This window comes from Miscanthus floridulus, chromosome 5, assembly GCF_019320115.1.
Source record: "Miscanthus floridulus cultivar M001 chromosome 5, ASM1932011v1, whole genome shotgun sequence".
NCBI classification, from domain to species: Eukaryota; Viridiplantae; Streptophyta; class Magnoliopsida; order Poales; family Poaceae; genus Miscanthus; species Miscanthus floridulus.
The window spans coordinates 144,781,845-144,793,250 of NC_089584.1; positions in this window are offsets into that span (position 1 = coordinate 144,781,845).

Below are 11,406 nucleotides of genomic sequence, written 5' to 3' on the forward strand. Positions count from 1 at the left end.
CTATTCCGTTGGGGGACCCATTTAACCACAGCGCCACGCCTTGTTTAACCCCAACCGCCGCGCCGACATCGTCGAGCCATAGCCGCGCATCTCGCCGACGTTGCCCTGCTCCAGCGCCCGTACGCCGCCGCTCGCCACCCACTTGCCGTGGCCACCACATCCGCGCCACCGTGCCTCTGCTCCGCGCACCCATGCCTTCATGCCACCGCAATGCCGCTCCAGCGCCGCACTGCTTTTCCCGCCACGAGCCCGTGCTGCATAGCCCCGTGCCACCATAGCTCATCCGTGCCACGCCTGCACCATCTCTACCCGTGCCCACACCGCTGAACTGCCCCCCTCTCACCACCCGCAGCAAGCCATGCCACTGCACCAGTGCTGCCGCAGTGCACGTGCCCTAACTACGCTCGTCGCCCATAGCAAGCCACGCTACTGCACCAGCGCCACCATAGTGCCTGTGCCCTAACTTGCGCTAGTGCCTCCCCTACCGTATTGCTTCACATGCCTGTGCCCATGTCGCCTCTCCATGGCTGATTTCTTGCCGCACTTCGCAAGCCTAACCCTAGCTTCAGTGCCGACCCAGTGGTTCTCTGTGATCCATTCCTTATTCTTCGGTTCGCTGGTTCATTAGGTAGCAAGCCCTCGTTTCAATTCCATACCTATTGCTTGCTTCTTAGGGTTTCACATCTCTAGATGTTTATACTATTTATAAATCCGATCTACTCTAACGTGCAGCGAGTCGGAGTTTCTGAGGTCTTAGTGGTAGTTGTCAGTCAACTCGGGGCCAAGCTCACGAGTACGGATCGAGGCCAAGCCTTGGAAGTGATAGTTGGCAGTTGATTCTAGTCAGGGCAGTTGTTCTTTTAGCTTCATCAGATGGCTCGTGTCAAGAATGTCAAAGGAGGTCCCGGTGATGAGGATCCAAGGCCCCTGCCATGCCTAGCCTATAGATGCAAAAGGCAAGGTGATGAAGAAGCTAGCAATGAGGAAGCGCAAGTACCCTGATGCAGACATAGCCAGATCAGCCGCAGTTGCAGAGGCTGCAGAGCGCGTAGAGAGAGGAGGTGCTCGTAGTGGTGTTGTTATTGCAGATCAGCTTTCTCCATCTACGAGGGACTGCACTTGAGCAGGTTGAAGCTCCATTATGGTGGTCTAGCTAGGACTATCATGGTTGGAGGGACAGCGTGTTGCTATTGATGAGAATTAGCCTCAGGGGGGAGTCATAGCAGCAGCCATAGCCAGCAGGTAGCAACTCAGGAAGGGAGAGCAGGCCGAGGAGACAGAGCAGGCACCTCAACCACTACTTCGCCGCTCTGGTCATACCCGTGCTCCAGTCACACCGAGGTCAGAGACACAGTGGAGGGGTTCTCGTCCACCGCCTAGACCACATGGTCCGCCTCCTGTGACTCACTTAGATTTGAGGGCCGCCACGGCCAAGCAGGTTCAGCAGCTCAAATTTGTGGACTTTGAGCAGTGGTTCCCACTGAGGCGGGATGAGCGTGCTTCAGAGGGTTTCTACACATCTCTGTAGGAAGATTTTTATAATGCATATCTTAATAGTGGGGCAGTATTTAGATCTCAGAGGGTGTGCAACATTGAGACCATTGTAGCACTAGCTGGAGAGCATATTCATCCTTACCTATCTTACCTGCCAGGGCTGACAGATTTACTTGGACGGATAGGCTTATATGTTCCATCTTGGGTCCATTAGTTCTATGCTTCACTCTGGATTGACCCATAGCACAGATTCATACACTTTGCATTCAGAGGCAGAGATTATAGGCTAACGAGCACTAGGGTCAGAGAGATACTTAGACTTCAGAAGTATCCGATTCGGCTACATGAGGTTTGCTATGGACAGACAACGCCTCCCAGATGCCCTCACGGTGGTCTTGTGCCCCCTACAGATCTTGTCCGCCAGTGCTTCACAGAGCCTTTCGGCGAGGGGTCGAGCAGGACACCTAGTGATCTCACTTCTACTGCTAGAGTACTTGATGCCATTATGAGAAGAACACTGCTTCTGAGGATGGGGTATCATGAGGGCTTGACTCGCATATAGTTATGGTTACTGAACTCTCTAATGCAGCAGACAGTGTTTGACATTTGGGATCTTCTTCTATTAGAGATGGATGATACTATTGTAGAGGGGTTCAAGGGTCATAGGTAGCTGCCATATGCTCACTGGATTACATTCCTGATCCACAAGGCAGTTACTGTAAGGCCACCAGAGATGCTGGTAGAGTATAGTGGTGCTACTACAGAGTTCCTTGCATACAACATGACTTAGATGATCCGTCATAGTGCAGTGAGGACACCCAGCCAGCCGAGCCGATGTCTAGAGGTGCCAAAGACTACAGCTCAGTAGGATGAGACCATCATTGGCATAGCAGCTATAGAGGAGGAACAGCTTGATGCTCAATAGGAGGGGATTATTGTGAGCGGCCCCAGTGACAGCTCAGATGATGACTACCAGCCTATTCCTCAAATGTCTCCACGATGACATGACCATGAGGCTGGTAGCTCTAGTTCAACTCCACCTCCACCGCAGATAGACCCTGCTCTACTTGCCATACTTGAGCGGATGAGGTAGGATCAGGCTCGCTAGGCTCAGGAGATAGCTGCCACATTTGCACAGTTCCAGACTAGGCAGGATGTGTTCTAGCGACAACAGCAGGCTATCCAGCAGCAGCATCAGGCTATATAGCAGCAGTAGGCCATGCATCAGCAGCAGCAGGCCATGCATCATCAGCAGCTTCTCATGCAGCAGCAGCTACTTAGGTTTATGCAACATGTAGTGACAACTATTGGAGCTCCATAGCCACACCCTTCGCCCCAGCTTGGTCAGTCTGCCACCACTTCTATGACTCCAGCTTTACATCCTAGTGGGCTTCAAAGTCAGGGACAGCCACCAGCACAGTTTGCTTCACCTACAGAGCAGGTGTCCCAGTGGTTTGCCTCACCAATGCTAGCCCCGTAGTTCACACCTCTTCAGACAGGCTTCACACCAGCTTAGACTTCCTCGCTGCTAGTGCCAGATACCTCAGTCTCTAGGAGCCTTAGAGCGACTTTCAGTGAGTTGATAGGGTAGCCTACTCCACCATATTTACATGTCACAGGTCCTTCTACAGTTGCACCTATTATCGGGACTATAGAGACGCTTCCTTCTTCTATTGCATCATCAGAGCTACCTACTTCAGTTATACCTGCACAGTCTACGGCCGCTCCAGTCCCTGATCCGATGCAGACCGCTTAACATCGCTTTCAGCTACAGAGGGTCAGACAGCTTAGAGCTTAGGGTCAGATGATGATGGCACACAGTTCCAGCTCGCCAAAGGGTCAGACAGCTAGCTAGGGTCAGATGATGATGGCACACAGTCTCGCTGCAGCCCCATCAACCGACCCTTAGGTTTTGGTGTTTGACGCCAAAGGGGGAGAGGGATCGAGTATGTTAGACTTAGGGGGAGCGACTACTTATCTAGGGGGAGCTTAGTTTATCTAGTATATTTAGTTTTTATGTGTGATATACTATTATGCATTCGTGTGTTTACTTTTATGCATCAATCTATATTTATGTGATAGTGATGTCTACGTGATCATGATATGTGACATATGTGCTCTCTACTTTGAATCTTTTATATGTCATATCACTTATATTATGCTCATTTGCTTTGCTTCCGTGTTTTACTCCGATGCAAATGAGCTTTATTACTTGTACTCATGCTTATTTCATATCTTTTGAGTACATCATGTTGGCTTGGGTCATATAAGCTTGCCTAATTCTTTTGTTCTTATTGACAAAAGCTTATATGAACCAAGCATGTTAAAAACCTCATCTCTTTCACATACTCGAGGTGGTATTGTCATCAGTCACCAAAAAGGGGGAGATTGAAAGCATCTAGGCCCCTAGTTGAGTTTCGGTGATTAATGACAATACGCGATTACTGTGACTAACGTGTGTTTTACAGAGGCAATTAAGTTAGATCACGGTAATGGAGATCGATTGGGCTATCATGGTGGTCATGCCCCTATGATGGAAATCGTTTTGGTTTTTAAAGGATGGACGACAAGGTTAAGGATGGACTAGTTCTAAGTGTCGATTGGAGTTGAAGAGACACTTAGAGTAGTTTAGGACTTTGTTTTTCCTTTGGCCGTACTATTAAGGGGGGTATGGATAGGTAGCTTGACCTAGGTGAGTCTAGTGGGTTAGGTGTGGTGCACACTTGCTAAATCTAGCAATAGGTAGCTCCTAAGAAGCCCTTAGATCCATTGGAGCAAACTTTATTCACATATGATCGAGAGTTGGAAGTGAATGGAGGGTCAAATGCTGACTGGACGCTAGCTCTGGTGTGACCGAACGCTGGCTCAGAGTCCGGTCAGTTCATTTGATTAAGGTGAAATCGTCTGGTGCGATCGGATGCTGAGAGGTGAAGTGACCGGACGCTGGGTCCCAGCGTCCGGTCAACTCCAGTAAGGTTCCAGAGAGGGAAAATCCTGACCAGACGCGTCCGGTCAGTGCTGACCGGACGCTGTCCAGCATCCGGTCACCACTTAAATACTGGAGTTTAGGGAGAACTGACCAGAGCGTCCGGTCAACATGACCGGAGCGTCCGGTCACCCCGTAGAGGCACATAACGGTTTGTTTTTCAGCCATGGTTATAAATACTTCCTCCAATCGTGTGTGGGGGTACTTTTGCTCATTCTAACAGCTGAGAAACACATTTGAGAGTGCTAAGAAGAGCAAGGTCCTAGTGAGGTGATTGAGATTTAAGAATCCCAAAGAGAGCCCTCATTAGTGAAAGCAAGAGTAGCAAAGTGTGCATCCGCCCTTCTTATTAGGCTTGTCGTGGTCAAGTGAGAGTTCATGCTTGTTACTCTTGGTGATCCGCCATCACCAAGATGGCTTGGTGGTGATCGGAAAGTTTGGTGATCATCCGGCAGAGCTTGTGGATGACCCAACTCAAGTTGTGAGCGGTTGTGGGTGATTCACCGCGATGGAGTGTCAAAGAATCAACCCGTAGAGAGCACTTGATCCTTGCGCGGATCAAGGGGGAGCTACACCCTTGCGCAGGGTGCTCCAACGAGGACTAGTGGGGAGTGGCGACTCTCCGATACCTCGGAAAAACATCACCGCGTTCCTCCTTCTCTCTTTACTTTGAGTATTTACTTTGAGCAATTCAATTCTTGTCATTTACATTCATAGAATTGCCATGCTAGAGTAGGATTGGAACATAGGTTGCTAAACTTTTGTGCGATAGATCAATAGAAACACTTTCTAGGCACAAGGGGTTAATTGGGCTAACCGTAGGACTTAATTATTGCAAATAAATTTAGAATTAGCCCAATTCAACCCCCCTCTTGGGCATCTTGATCCTTTCATGTTGCACAATGGATGAATGAACATGATAACTGGTAAGACCTAGAACAATCACATAGGTGCAAAGTGGTCTCGATTTTCGTTGAAAAGTCTTAGTCTGCTTTACTAGCTAGATGCATTTATATGTTGTGTTTCTGATCCATTCGTTGGATGCACTTGCATTTATTTGAAGCAGCCAATGGAAAATCTACTCCATAAAGAAATATAACAATTTCTAGTATTTTAGAACAGATTAAGAAAAAAAAGAGAAATGATTGTGGCGCCCATCAATAGGTAGATGCAATTAACACCTGCCCCTGCAGAGATAATAGAAATAGCAAGCACCAAGTTTTTTCTAAATACCAAATTACATTGACACAAATAAGGAAACTAATTATTAATGACGAGGGATAGAGAGGTAGATTATGCTAGAAATGCTTACATTTGTAGGCAAATTTTGAATGCTGCTAGAAATGCTTACATTGTGAATGGAGTAGATAAAGTGTATCTATTTGCATTGGGTGGATAGTCAACAACGAAGGCCAGAGCAATCACTATAAATATTGAACTTGTGTATGCTCTTTTTCTCACACCAAATTAAATAGCCATGGCATCCAACAAGAAAGTAGTGGTGCTCGGTCTCTTTGCCCTGGCCTTGTTCCTCGTGCCCCATTGTAAGTAAAACGATCATTGTTGTTTATAATGTTCAAGAAAATAGTAAAGAAAATCCACCACCTCAAGTTGGAACTTGGCAACATGCCTCCTGCATCATGCATCATCATCCCATATCATCTTGGAGCGAGTACCGCTAATCTATGTCCTTTATCTTAAATTTTGTGTGTGTATATATATATGCGCCTAACCAACAACGACCTGGCGATCTATAACCATATGTGTAGGCGCGGAGGCGGTGCACATATGCACGATGAGGAACAAGTTTTTCCATGGCCCGTGCATGAGCAACAAGAATTGCGCGGCCTCATGCATCCAAAACGGCATTGGTGGCGGTGGGTACTGCTCCTCCTGGACACAAATATGCAAATGTACCCTTCAATGTTGGAGAAAAACGACACTAGCTGGGAACAAGCCGACAAATGACGGGGACAAGGCCAGCACCCTTGGACATGCCTAGGATGGAAGTATCCAATTGAGTGTTACATATATATCTATATCGATGGAGTTGAATAAGAGAAGAACACATGTAGTCATGTTGTTGTAATTGTCCGAAGATAATTTAGAGTTGATGAACAAAACTTGCAGTATTATTTTTTGTGAGCATCTGCTGCAGGGCCATAAGCCCCCTATGTATGTCTTCAACTCTTCCACTGACGACTGTGGCACACTCTTCGTGAGCGCAAAAATTTTACCCCTAAAGGCACATGCCCTCACATGCATCATTGTTGATGCACATAGAGATGCATGTGCAGCAGGAGTGAGAAATCTAACTCTAGCTGCACACTCCTCATGTGCATCTAACAGTACATGCACATGTGGCCTATGCTCTTAATTAGGAAACAAAATCAACATTACCCTACTCTTCATTTCAATCTGATCGTGTCGGTAGCTTGCTGGTTTTGGTCATTAAGTCTGTCCCTATGTGCGTGTCTCCGTTTCGAGTTTCCACTTCGTGAGATGCTACTCAACCTCAGCCACGGGTGTGCACGGTGCATCAGCATCTCGACTGACGAGGCCAAATCTAAGCAACTTCATATATATTTCCTATCATGGTATTTAAACATTTTGATTTTACAATAAATCCGCTTGATTAGATGCAAATAGAATTCAAATAGCAAGAATAAGAGCCAAATCAACTTTGAAAATATTTGAAATTGTGTTACATAAATTTTTTGTGCATGTTTGAGTGTCTGTGTGTGAACTATCAGTGGCGGACCCAGGATTTGAACCCAGGGTAAACCTACAAAATTTTCTAAGACGCAATACGGTATGATCCAATGCAAAATTTAGTAAATGGTTTGGTACATAATTCTAAATGGTTTGATGGACAAGTAGAATATAAAAAAATAAATCTGAAAACCTTTCTAAATGAAAATGCAAATAGCTTAAACATAAGGACTTGAGTAATAGAATATTACATTACTAGTTGAGGTCTTTTGCTTTAATTCTAAATGGTATATGAGGTTTTGGTTTAATGCTAAATCACACATAACATATTCACACATCAATTTCACAAATCCCATATGCACAATTTCTAAGTCTAAGTCTAAACCGGACAACGGTTGAGTAACAGACTTACGGTTGAGTAACAGACTTACAGACACTCTTACACTCACCAGGGCTGATGCACTAGAGCTTGTAGGGACCGAGGGAGAAAGCGTGCTGTGCTGTTGTGGCGTCCTAGTACATGATTAATATGTGCTGAAACTTTATATTATCTTTTAAGCATCTTAATAACGACCTCAAATAAAAAAACTCAAAACTAGAAAGTTCTAGATCATCTACAATTTTTGTATAAAAATCATCTTCATCCAACGTCGTATTGAGAAAATATTATTTTTCTAAGGTTGAGTCGCGACAAAACAATATTGTCACGCCAATGGGAGTGGCGTGACAAAGGTTCACGTGAATCGTCGACCAACATGGCAGATCTTGCCGCACTAGCGCATGTGGCGTGACAGTGTGATTTTGTCGCGCCATGAGCGTTGACATGACAAAACGGTTAAAATTAAAATTAAAATTAAAATGAGTGGGGATATTTTTAAAATAAAAGTTAAAAAGAATTGGAAATATAAAAATCCGCTGGTGGGTGTGAGAAAGGAGCATTTCTGGAGATGGCCTGATACTTACACCCATTTACATTGTTTGTTGCTTGTTTGTGAATATGGTGAATCCACAATCAAATATAGAACTCTATGATATTCTATTGTAAACTTTCCTTGGCAATGCTCAATGATTGGTGACATGGATTGCACATTTGCATGGTGTACGTGCAGACATTGAGCTTGACTAAGACTTCAATGATGGCTGGGAGGACTAGTTAGTTTTGTCTACGCTCAAGCATGGTCATAGATTGGGATTCTACCTGCTTCATTGCGTTGCTTGCTTTGTTTTTCTGTTTGATTCAGTCAAAGTGGACTATAATAAAGCTATGTAATGAACTTAAATTCTTGGTGTACTCGGTTTGTACTCTAGGAGTGTTCAAATATATGATATTTTGCACTCTATGCCGAATGTTTGGATGTGTTGTGCAATGGATGAACATGATAACTGATGAGACATAGAACTATATATCACATAGGTGCAAAGTGGTCTCGATTTTCATTAGAAAAATCCTAGTTTGCTTTACTAGCTAGATTCATTTGTATGTTGTGTTTTTGATCCATATGTTGGATGCACTTAGCATTTATTCCAAGCAGCCAATGGTAAAACTACTCCATAAAGAAATATAACAATTTCTAGTATTTTAGAACATATTAAGAAAAAAGAGAAATGATTGTGGTGCCCTTCAATTGGTAGATGCAATTAACATATGCCCTTACAGAGATAATAGAAATAGCATGCACTAAGTGTTTTCTAAATACCAAATTACATTGACACAAATAAGGAAACTAATTACTAATGACGAGGGATAGAGGGGTAGATTATGCTAGAAATGCTTACATTTGTAGGCAAATTTTGAATGCTGCTAGAAATGCTTACATTGTGAATGGAGTTGATAAAGTGTATCTATTTGGGTTTGGATAGTCAACAACGCAGGCCAGAGCAACCACTATAAATATTGAACTTGTGTATGCTCTTTTTCTCAGCACCAAATTAAATAGCCATGGCATCTAACAAGATAGTAGTGGTGCTCGGTCTCTTTGCCCTGGCCTTGTTCCTTGTGGCCCATTGTAAGTAAAACAATCCTTGCTGTTTATAATGTTCAAGAAAATAGTAAAGAAAATCCACCACCTCAAATTGGCAACTTGGCAACATGCCTCCTGCATCATGCATCATCCCATATCATCTTGGAGCGAGTACCGCTAATCAATGTCCTTCTATTTTAAATTTTGTGTATATATGCACCTAACCAAAAACCTGGCAATCTATAATCATATACGTAGGCGCGGAGGCAGGTGCACGTATGCACGATGAGGAACAAGTTTTTCCATGGCCCAGTGCTTGAGCAACAGGAATTGTGTGGCCTCGTGCATCCAAAACGGCATTGGCCACGGTGGGTACTGCTCCTACAGGAGACAAACATGCAGATGTACCCTTCATTGTTGGAGAAAACCGACGCTAGCCGGGAGTGAGCCGGCACAAGGCAAGGACGAGCCGGCGCCCTTGGACATACCTAGGGCGGAAGTATCCAACTGAGTGTTACATATACCAACTGAGTGTTACATATATATCTATATGCAGCAGTTGATCGATGGAATTGAATAAGAGGGGAACACATGTAGTCATGTTGTTGTAATAATTAATTGCGCGAAGATAACTTAGAGTTGATGAACAAAACTAGCAGTATTATTTTTGTCGTGAGCATCTCCTGCAGGGCCATAAGGCCCCAGTATATCTCTTTAACTCTTCCTACTAATGACCATGTCACACTCTGTGTGAACGCAGAAATTTTACCCATAAAGGCACATGTCCTTATGTGCATCATTTGTTGATGGAGATGCATGTGCAACACGAGTGAGAAATCTAACTCTTGCTACACACACCTCATGTGCATCTTACAGTACAAGCACATGGGACATCTGTCCTTAGGAAGTAAAATCAACATTACTCATTCTTGGTTTCAATCTGATCGTGTTGGTAGCCTGCTGGTTTTGGTAACCTAAGTTTGTCCCTATGTGCAGTGTCTCCATTTCGAGTTTTCACTTCGTGAGAGGCTAATCAAGGTGTGTTTAGTTTAGCTATGGCTTTTGAAAAAGCTACTATGAGCTGTGGGTTGTGAAAAAGCTATTAGGGGGAAGTTGAAAGTCAGTTTGGTAAAATAGCTTTTGGCAAATGCCTATGAGCAGACCCCACATGTCATTCACAGTCCACCCCACTCAACTCTCTCCCTCTCTCACCTGACGAGCAAACCCTGCTCGTCAACTTCCTTCCTCCTAGCCGTTCGCTGCAGTTCGAGCAGGACACCGCCAGAGCTCGTGCCCGCACTCAGCGCATGGTTGTGCCCGTGCCGGAGCAGGACCACACGTAAGGATGGCAACGGGTCAGGTTTGGTTTGGATATCCGGGGGTTTCGGGTCCAGCGGTTTTGGTTTCGAGGACAGTTTTGCACCCATGGATTTTGGGTTCGGGTACCTGAAAGTTTGCGGGTTCGGGGCGGATCACCATTTTCACCCGCGAAGCACCATCGGAGCCCCGAAATAGTAGAGCCCATTAACAGCCCATCTAGCAACATAGGCTCACCCTCAGACCCTCACGGCCAACCTCACGCTCGTAGAGTCACAGCGCTCGCTCACCCGAACTACCCGTTGGCCGCCGCCCGATCCCCTTGCCTCCGGCCTTCCTCCGCCCAAGCCAACTATGCCACCGCCTTCCCCACAACTGGCCGCACCTCTCTTGCCACTTCTCCAGCTGTAGCCGCCACCGGAGCGCAGTCAGCAGCATCCGCCGCCGCTGCATGCCACCGGCGTGTGTGGCTAGGGAGCCCTGAGCCGCTTCCGGTGAAGCCGCTACCACCCATAGGTGCGCGCGAAACCGATGATGTCGCAACACCCCCAAGTACCCCCGACGGAGGTCGCCCCAGCCGTCGAAATCGACTGGCCACCCATCTCCTCTGCTCTACGTCGTTCGAATTCAGGGGTAGCAGGTTTTGGGTTTTGGATAATCCGTCGGGTTTCGGGATCCGCGGGTTTCAATTTTGGGGATAGATTTTCACCCGAATTGGTGTTCGGGGCGGATTCGGTTTTTTTGTTCGGGTTTTGGTTTTGGGTACCTAGAGACTCCACCTGATCCGAATCCGACCTGTTGCCATCCTTAACCGAACGCCCGCGGCGGAGCTAGGCCGCGCGCCCGCGCCCGCCTAATTTGGGGACAGGGATGGGGCTGTGCCACGCCCACCCAAAGCCAATGCCGCTTGCCGCCACGCTCCCCGTCGGTGCCAGT